Genomic DNA, 10,179 nt, shown 5'->3' on the forward strand with positions numbered 1-10,179 from the left:
CTGCTCTTCTCCAGTGGATGGAATCTCCTCCTTAATCCCAGGAGGAGTGGGCTGGGAGAGCCTTGGTACACCTAATTCAAAAGGAGGGAGTGCAGGGCTGCCTTTCCACAGAAAGTTGCTTGGGTTCCAGGAATTAAAATGGAAGGTAAAGAGTAGAGGCTGCTCATGAAAAAGTTTTTTAAAAAGTCACTCCTATGGACCCATGGGGTTCAAGTCCGGGCCCTGAAGCAGCTCCCCTGCCATCCCCCTCCTGCACACTCCAGATCCTGAGCCAGTTGATGGCCCTGCCTGGAGCAGAGTGGACTCAGACACAGGGGAACTGAGCTGCTACTGGGGTTCCATGGGCACCACTGGGCTAGACCAGGAATGAATAAGGTGGAACAGAGACAGTCACCTTCAGAGCTATGGGTGCTACTCCCAGTGTGAGGAGAGGCTGAGGAAGAAGGGGAAGGAGGGATGTTCCCTGCAGGCCCACCCAAGACCAAGGACAGAGGAATACAGAGCCCTCTCTTTGGATGGGCTTCCCCACCCCTTTCCATTTTTAGGCACTGTCATCAGAGGGTAGAGAGGGCCATGAGTGAGGGAGCAGGCCCATCACTACCATCTTCAGTCCTGTGGGCCCCTCCACTCCATCCCCTGGTCAGGTGCAGGGCCTGGGCTGACTCTGTGATGTGACAAAGGAGGAAGGAGGTTGGTCCAACCTGCAGGTGCCAGGGTTGAGGCTCAAGGGAAAAACAGGTCCCTTAGTGCAGAGGGCTCTGAGATGTGGAGTGACTAGGGAAGGATTGCCTGGAAAAGTGATTGGGGTTCTCCCTCACCTCTTTAACCAACATTTGTGTCCTTTCTCAAGGTTGAATATGATACCAAAAGGCCCCTGTGAGCAGGGTCTCAATCAAATTTGCCCTTCTGACTGCCCACCTGCCCACCACCCTCTGTGTATATCCAGAGGCCTCCAGCAGATCTTGATGACACCAGGGACCCAATAGCTCATTCACTGCCTTGATTCCTTTTGCCAACAATTTTAACAACGGTTATTCCTAACATCTTATGCTATTTTCTCTTGGTGCTACCTGATGGAATTTCTGCAATTAAAGTTCTGGCTGACTAAACAAGATATGTCAACATTTTTCTTTCTTCTGCTTTTGCTTGGAAAATCAGGTACTTCTTTGAATGATGACCTTGTTCTTCCAAATGATATTGTCAGTAAAACAATCATGTTAGACTTCAGACCTCCAGGGATTCTTTCTGTTTCCTGAAAGAGAATTCTTTAATTATTTAATAAGAAAAAAAGTATATTAGTGACTGTTTCCTTTAGTAATTTATTGCTCTGTACTGATATTTAAATAAAGAGTTATATTTCCCAAAACCTACTGAGTTTGGAATTTTGTGGAATTACTCAGTAGAGAATGAATGCTTTTTAATTTTCCTCCATGATATGGAGTAATACATGAGTGATTCTGCTAGATTTTGTGTGAAAACAGAATCTACAAAACGTGGTTGAAAAACTCAGTCGACTACAAAACATGGTTGAAAAACTCAGAGACAACACAAATATATGGGAAAATATTTCATGCTCATGGGTTGGAAGAATCAATATAGCTAAAATGGCCATCCTTCCAAAAGCAATTTATACATGCAATGGTATACCTATCAACACCAACGTCATTTTCACAGAATTAGAAAATCTAATTTAAAAGTTATTTGGAATTTGGAAAGAACCAAAATAGCCGAAACAATCATAAGCAAAAAGAACAAGGCCAGAGACATCATATTACCCGACTTCAAACTATAATATAAGGCTACAGTGATCAAAATAGAATGGTACTGGTAAACACACACACACACACACACACACACACACACACACACACACCAGACACTTAGATCAGTGGAACAGAATCAAGAGCTCAGAAAGAAACCTTCACACCTCCAGCCATGTAACCTTCAACAAAATCAACAAAAATAAGCAATGGGGAAAGACTCCCCATTCAACAGTTGGTGCTGGGATAACTGGCTAGTCACATGCAGAGGAGTGAAACTGAATCCCTGCCTTTCACCGTATATGTAAAAGAACTTGACATGGATTAAAGATTTAAATGTAAGTCCTACAACTATAAAAATCCTGAAAGATAACCTAGGAAATACCACTCTAGAAATAGGGCCTGGCAAAAATTTCAAGATGAAGACACCAAAAGCAATTGCAACCGAAAACAAAAATTGACAAATGGGACCTCATCAAACTGAAGAGTTTCTGCACAGCGAAAGAAACTAGCAACACAGTAAACAGCCTGTAGAATGGGAGAAATATCTGCAAACTATGCATCTGGCAAAGCTCTAATATCCAGAATCTACAAGGAACTTAAACAACTAAACAAGCAAGAACAAAAAACCCAATTAAAAAATAAGCAAAGAATGTGAACAGATGCTTTTCAAAAGAAGACCTGCAAGTGGCCAACAAACATGAAAAATGCTCAATATGAGTAATCATCAGAGAAATGCAGATCAAAACCACAGTGAGCTCCCATCTCACACCAGCCAAAATGGCAATTCTTAAAAGTCAGAAAACCACAGATGCTGGTGAGGCTGAGGAGAAAAGGGAACACTTAGACACTTTAGCTGGAAAAGGAAGCAAATTCAGTCACTACGGAAAGCACTTTGGAGATTTCTCAAAGAAGATAAAATAGAACTACCATTTGACCCAGCAATCCTACTGCTGGGGATATATCTAAAGGAAAATAATTTATTCAATCAAATAGACCCGTATGGTTCATTGCAGTGCTACTCTCACGAACAAGGACACAGAACCAATCTAAGTGCCCAGCAGCAGTGGACTGAATGAAGAAAACGTGGTACATATACACCAAAGAAATCTATGCAGCCATGAAAGACAACAAAATCAAGTCCTTTTCAGTAACATGGATGGAGCTGGAGGCCATCATCTTAGGTGACCTAACACAAGAACAGACCACTGCATACTGCAGATTTCCATTTATAAGTGAGAGCTAAACATTGAATACATGTGAATGTAAAGATGGGAACCACAGACGCTGGAGATCACTAGACAGGGGAGTGGGGAGGGGCACATGGGCTGAAGAACCACCCACTAGGTACCATGCTTACTGTCTGGGTGATGGGATCATTGGGACCCCAAATCATAACCTCCCACAATTGACCCATGTAACAAACCTGCATCTGTACTATTTAATCTATATTAAAAGTTGAAATTAAAAGTGAATAAATATGCCAGGAAGGATGTGGAGAAATAGGAATGCTTTTACACTGTTGGTGGGAGTGTAAATTAGTTCAACCATTGTGGAAGACAGTGCAGCGATTCTTCAAGGATCTAGAACCAGTAATACCATTTGACCCAGCAATCCCATTACTGGGTATATACCTAAAGGATTGTAAATCATTTTACTATAAAACACATGCACAGGTATATTTATTGCAGCACTGTTTACAATAGCAAAGACTTGGAACCAAACCGAATGCCCATCAATGACAGACTGGATTAAAGAAAATGTCGCACACATACACCATGGAATACTATGCAGTCATAAAAAGAATGAGTTCATGTCTTTTGCAGGGACATGGATGAAGCTGGAAACCAACATTCTCAGCAAGGTAACACAGGAACAGAAAACCAAACATTGAATGTTCTCACTCATAAGTGGGAGCTGAACAAAGAGAACACATGGACACAGGGAGGGGAACATCATATTAGGCGTTTGGACAAATACCTAATGCATGTTGGGATTAAAACCTAGACGACGGGTTGATAGGTGCAGCCAACCAGCATGGCACATGTATACTTATGTCACAAACCTGCACTTTCTGCACAATGTATCCAAGAATTTAAGTAAAATTTAAAAAAATAAAATGAGTAAATAAAATAAAATGACAGGAGGCAAAAAAAAAAGTGGGTTTAACTGACACGGGCAAGAGATAACTCTGCACTATAAACTCTAACCCTCCTCTAAAAAATAAACTCTAGTCATTTAAAATAATTCTAAGGTGTATGATCATAATTTTATAAAAATTACATATGATTGTACTAAAACCCTAACATTAAACCATGCATAATGGAATTTCAGATGATTTCTAGCTTGTTCCTTATATCCTTCTTTTTTGTCTCATTTTCAAATGACATTTTTTGTTTACCTTCCAGAAGTTATTGCTCCCAGCCCTTCCCTTCTGCACCCACCCACTCCTTTTCCACTGTCCACCTCAGCCCTTCCTCTGACCTGGGACTGTGGTTTCCTTGGCACTGAATGCACAGGAGCTGCACTCAGCCTCAGGAGAGAGGAGGACGCAGGACAAGTTGTAGAGGTGGTCTCAGCATTGCAGAGAAACCTAACAGCACCCAGTCTCTATTACAGACGGCTGTGTTTCTCCACCATGTTACCTACAACCAAGCCAACTTTGCCCCTTTTCTGTCTTTTTTTCTCACTCTTCCCAACTTACTTGAAAATTTATATTCTTCCACCAACATTTATTTCTACTTCTTGTCTTCACACTATATCCTGATTTATTGTGCCCAGAAAAACTGGTCTCACCATGTCCTGAGTTACCATGTAAACGGTAGTGAACAAATGGGCAAGAAAGAGGCCCCTGCCCCAATCACTGCCTCTCATGTATTCACTCACAGGGTTAGTACAGCCTCAGCACCAACAGTGAGCTGTGCTGTGGACACTTCTCTTAGGAAAACAGGCAAAATTCCTGCTCCAGTGGGGACAGCAGGTGAACATAATGAGCAGATGCATTGCATCGGACGTAGGAAGGTGACAGATGATTCAGGGGGCAGGGAACAAGGCTGTGGGGAGGGCTCAGGAGGGGAACCCCCAGGTCCTCAGTAGCCTGAACAGGAAGGTCTCCCAAGAAGGTGACATGTGAGTCCTGGCTTCATGGAGGTGAGCATTCCTGCAGGAGGCAGAGCCCACGAAATGGCCTGGAGTGGTCCAGGGAAAATTCAGAAGGTGCCTCCGTAACATTTTCAAGACAACCCTAAAACAAAAGAAATACTCAAGAGTGTGTTTATTAAGTAATTAGGACCAAACAATAAATATTTATGACCTAGCAATTTAATCACCATTTAAGAAAATATTTCACATGAATTGAAAAGGTAGTGTGTTTATTTCACTTTTAAATAATTACAAGTGTTTACTAATGGACATGTGTACCTACTGGACACTGAATAACTTCTCAAACCTTGGAAGCAGATTGGACACAGCCACCGTCATTTCCTATTTCATACCTATTTTTGCAGGGGTTCTTGTTTTTTTAAATCACAGCAACTGTTGAAATCACGAATTGTAAAAATACCATATCATCGAAAACAATGGTGCGTAGTCTAACGTTGAAACTATAAAATACTTTGGACCAGTACTTTCTCTGTTGTCCAGCAGATGGCACCGCTAATCTTTCAAATATTTCAATAAGCCCAGACAGAGGTTTGCTCACAGTGAGTTTGTGCCCTGAACTCCTTGGCACACAGCTTGTGACATCATGATGGATGAGGGGTCAATAAAGAGTTTATTTTAGGGAGTTTGGGCAGTTCCTCCACCCTACAGATCAAGATGCCCTGAGGGCAAAGAGCAGAGGGGTGCTCTCTGGTGGCCCTGGACTTCTGCCCCAGGGAAGAGGTTTCTCTTCTGCTACAGCAGAAACCAACAGGACGCTGCTTCATCACAGAACCAAGGGCACCAGGAAGGAAGGTCAGACTGAGGAACTGTCTGAGTCTTTCAGATCACACAGTGACATCCGGCTTGATGGCTTCAGAAATCCTTCATGAGCTGAAAGACAGCCCCCGAGGTGATAGGTGAGTGGGCAGGATGGGACGGACACAACAACTCTCGGGATGACACGCAGTTTCTCCCGTGTGTTTATGTCTGTCTGTGTGTGCACGTGTGTGTGTGTGTGTGTCTATGTCTGTATTTGTGTGTGAACTTGTGTGTGTGTGCCTCTGTGTGTGTGTGTGCCTCTGTGTGTGCCTGTAAGTGGGTGTGTGAGACTGTGCGTGCATATCTGTGTGTGTGTGAGACGGTGCAAGCATGTCTGTGTGTGTGAGTGTGTGCATATGTGTCTGTGTGTGTGTGTTTGGTAGCATATGCTATATGTATATTTATGAATGGTGGATTGATTTCCTGGCTGATTTGTTGTGGAGGGAGATAGGGACTCCAGGGAGGTTCCTGCCCACGCCTCCTTCCCTATCTTCCCTTCTGACATTCCCTCCTCCCTGTGGAAAGAGTCTACCCCAGTAACTAAGGGTTCATTACTGCAGACTTCTCACAGCTCCCCAAAGTTCTATGATTTTGCACCCTCAGGCCTCCTCCTCATTCTTGTCCCTCTGCCAGGTGCCCTGTCTTCTCCTCCCACCTGGCCACACTGTATTATTCCTATTCCTACAAGAACAGTCTGAAATGCCACCTCCCAAGAAGCCTCCATGCAATTCCCCAGGCAGAACGAGTCACTCCCTCTTCTGTCCTCTCAGCCCCAACCACTTGAGGACAACACATCAGCAGCAGCTGCCACGTGGATGTTTGTTTCTGTCCCTGGATTCTAAGAGCCTGCAGGACCGGACACATCAGCCACCCACCTGTAAACCCAGCACCTAGCACAGTGGCTGCCTTACAATAGGATTTAAGTCACATGGGAAGAATCCAATCATCAGACTACCCCAGGGCTGCTGGAACTCAGATTGGGATCCCCATAACTTGGATAACTTGGGAGAATTGGACAAAGGTCTTCACTTCTGTTCTTTCCAGCACCAACCTCCATGGCTCCACTCATCCCTACTCCTTCCTCCTGTTAAGATTGGCCAGTTAGGAGAGGGTAGGGGCAGGAGCAGCTACACTTGGTCTCCTCCACCTCCCACGGTGGAGTGCACCTTTGGTGGGACCTGGTGAGCATGACAGACCCTGGGCCTAGAGGACCTGGAGCCTCTGCAGTCCCACAGAGACCAGGAGGAGCTGTTCAGCCACTTGTAGAGACAGCCAGAGTGCTTCAAGGACTGCATGGAGCTCTGGAGAAGCGGGGAGTTCAGGACCCTCTTTTGTGGGGCATGAGAAATTTAGGCAGGATCATGTCTACAAAAGAGGCTGTCACTTTGGCTTATCAATGCTTTCACCTCCCTACCCCTTCCAGATCAGAGTGGGCGCTTTACTTGTTTTTACGGATTATCGTGTCAACCAAAATGAGAGTTCAGAACCACCCTAAAGATTTGAAACTTCTTTAAGATTTGACAAATGCACAACATTGTAATGCCACTTCTATTTTTAGGAAGCTATGGCTGAAGAAAATATTTTATTGTATAGTATTACCCAAATGACTTCCCCAGAATTTTAAAAATCTACGTAATGTCATACAACCATGTGAAAAGTAAAAAATAAAAGCAACAACTTTTGGGGCAGGAGTAGTGGCTCATGCCTGTAATCTCAGAACTTTGGGAGGCCCATGTGGGGGGGTCGCTTGAGGCTAGGAGTTGGAGATCAGCTGCGGCAACATGGTGAGACCCTGTCTCTACAGAAAATTTTAAAAATTGACCAAGCGTAGTAGCATGTGCCTGTAGACCCAGCTCCTCGGGAGGCAAAGTGGGAGGATCACTTGAGCCTGAGTGTTTGAGGTTGCAGGGAGTCGTGGTGGTGCCACTGCATTCCATCCTGGGCAACACAAAGCCTGTCTCAAAAACAACAGCAACAACAACAAACAACAGAAATAAGAAAAATAATATTTTAACACCAGTAAGCTAAGTTGACAGAAGACTTCTGGGATCCAAATGGCCAATTCATGCAATTTCTTACTTTTGAGGTATTCAGGGGTATGCTGAGTGTCAGTATTCTCAGAAGCTTCCAGCTCATGAAATATAATTTCCTCTGGTAAATCCACTCCTTAGTCCAGGTCCTATGAGAAGCAGATGTCTACATGGGATTCACATGAGGGGATTTCGTTGTTGGAAACCCTGGGAGAACCATTCAGCAGGATGCACTTCTGATGCCAAGTGCAGGAGGGAGGGACAGGAGGTTGGAAAGGTGCATCCTACACTACAGTGAATGGTGCTGGGACAACTGGATGGCACATGCGGAAGAATGAGGCAGACCCCTTCCTTACAGCACACACAAAAACTAGCTCTAGATGAATGGAAGACGTCCACCTAAGACATGAAACTATGAGAGCCTCAGAAGAAAGTAGAGGAGTAAATTTTTGTGACCCTGGGTTTGGCAAAGGCTTCTTAAGCACTGTATGTCAATAGCACAAACGGAAAATAAAAAGTAGTTTAATTTCATTTCATGCAAATATAAACTTTTGTGCTTCAAAAAGGACTCCATTTAGAAGATAAGAAAACTTACAGAATGAGAGAAAATATTTAAAAATCATATAGGAGGGTGCTTCCAAGATGATCGAATAGGAACAGCTCCAGTCTACAGCCCCAGGCAAGATCGACACAGAAGACGGGTGATTTCTGCATTTCCAACTGAGGTGCCTGGTTCATTTCACTGGGACTGGTTGGACAGTGGGTGCAACCCACAGAGGGCAAACTGAACCAGGGCAGGGTGTCGCCTCACCTGGGAAGCACAAGGGGTCGCGGGATTTCCCTTACCTAGCCAAGGGAAGACATGACAGACTGTACCTGGAGAAATGGTATACTACTGACCAAATACTGTGCTTTTCCCACTGTCTTAGCAACCAGCAGACAAGGAGATACCCTCCCATGCCTGGCTTGGCAGGTCCCACACCCACTTGCTCACTGCTACCGCAGCAGTGTGAGATCAACCTGTGACACTGCAGCCTGACGGTGGAGAGGGGTGTCCACCATTGCTGAGGCTTGAGCACAGTGTAAACAAACAGGCCAGGATGCACGAACTGGGCGGAGCCCACCACAGCTCAGCAAGGCCTACTACCTCTATAGATTCCACCTCTGGGGCCAGGGCATAATAGAACAAAGGGCAGCAGACAGCTTCTACAGACTTAAACATCCCTGTCTGATAGCTCTGAAGAGAGCAGTGATTCTCTCAGCATGGCGTTTGAGCTCTGAGAACAGACAGATTGCCTTCTCAAGGGGGTTCCTAACACCCATTTGGCCTGACTGGGAAACACCTCCCATTAGGGCTGACAGACACCTCAAACAGGCGGGTGCCCCTCTGGGAGGAAGCTTCCAGAGGAAGGATCAGGCAGCAATATTTACTGTTCTTCAGCCTCCACTAGTGATACTCAGGCAAACAGGGTCTTGAGTGGACCTCCAGCAAACTCCAACAGATCTGCAGCTGAGGGGTCTGACTGTTAGAAACAAAACTAACAAAAAGGAATAGCATCAACATCAACAAAAAGGACATCCACACCAAAACCGCATTTGTAGGTCACCAACATCAAAGATCAAAGGTAGATAAAACCACAAACGTGGGGAGAAACCAGAGCAGAAAAGCTGAAAATTCAAAAAAAAAAGAGGGCTTTTTCTCTCCAAAGGATCACAGCTCCTCACCAACAAGGGAACAAAGCTGGATGGAGAATGAGTTTGATGAGCTGACAGGAGTAGGCTTCAGAAGTTCGGTAATAACAAACTTCTCCAAGCGAAAGGAGCATTTTCTAACACATCGCAAGGCAGCTAAAAACCTTGAAAAAAGATTGGACGAATGGCTAACTAGAATAAACAGTGTAGAGAAGACCTTAAATGACCTGATGGAGCTGAAAACCACAGCACGAGAACTTCGTGACACACGCACAAGCTTCAATAGCCCATTCGATCAAGTGGAAGGAAGGATATCAGTGACTGAAGATCAAATTAATGATATAAAGTAAGAAGACAAGATTAGAGAAAAAAGAGTGAAAAGAAACAAACAAAGCTTCCAAGAAATATGGGACTATGTGAAAAGACCAAATATACGTTTGATTGGTGTACCAGAAAGTGACAGGGAGAATGGAACCAGTTTGGAAAACATTCTTCAGGATATTATCCAGGAGAACTTCCCTAACCTAGCAAAGCAGGCCAACATTCAAATTCAGGAAATACAGAGAACACCACAAAGATACTCCTCAAGAGGAGCAACCCCTGGCCGGGCGCGGTGGCTCAAGCCTGTAATCCCAGCACTTTGGGAGGCCGAGACGGGCGGATCACGAGGTCAGGAGATCGAGACCATCCTGGCTAATACGGTGAAACCCTGTCTCTACTTAAAAATACAAAAAAAA

General features: G+C 44.5%; 1 pseudogene; it reads left to right on the forward strand.

The window, feature by feature from the left end:
- The window catches only part of LOC108536654 (uncharacterized), a 28,687-nt pseudogene that overhangs the window by 12,849 nt on the left and 5,659 nt on the right, over window positions 1–10,179 (forward strand).

This window comes from Rhinopithecus bieti, unplaced genomic scaffold (genome assembly GCF_001698545.2).
Source record: "Rhinopithecus bieti isolate Rb0 unplaced genomic scaffold, ASM169854v2 scaffold_13747, whole genome shotgun sequence".
Classification (NCBI taxonomy): domain Eukaryota; kingdom Metazoa; phylum Chordata; class Mammalia; order Primates; family Cercopithecidae; genus Rhinopithecus; species Rhinopithecus bieti.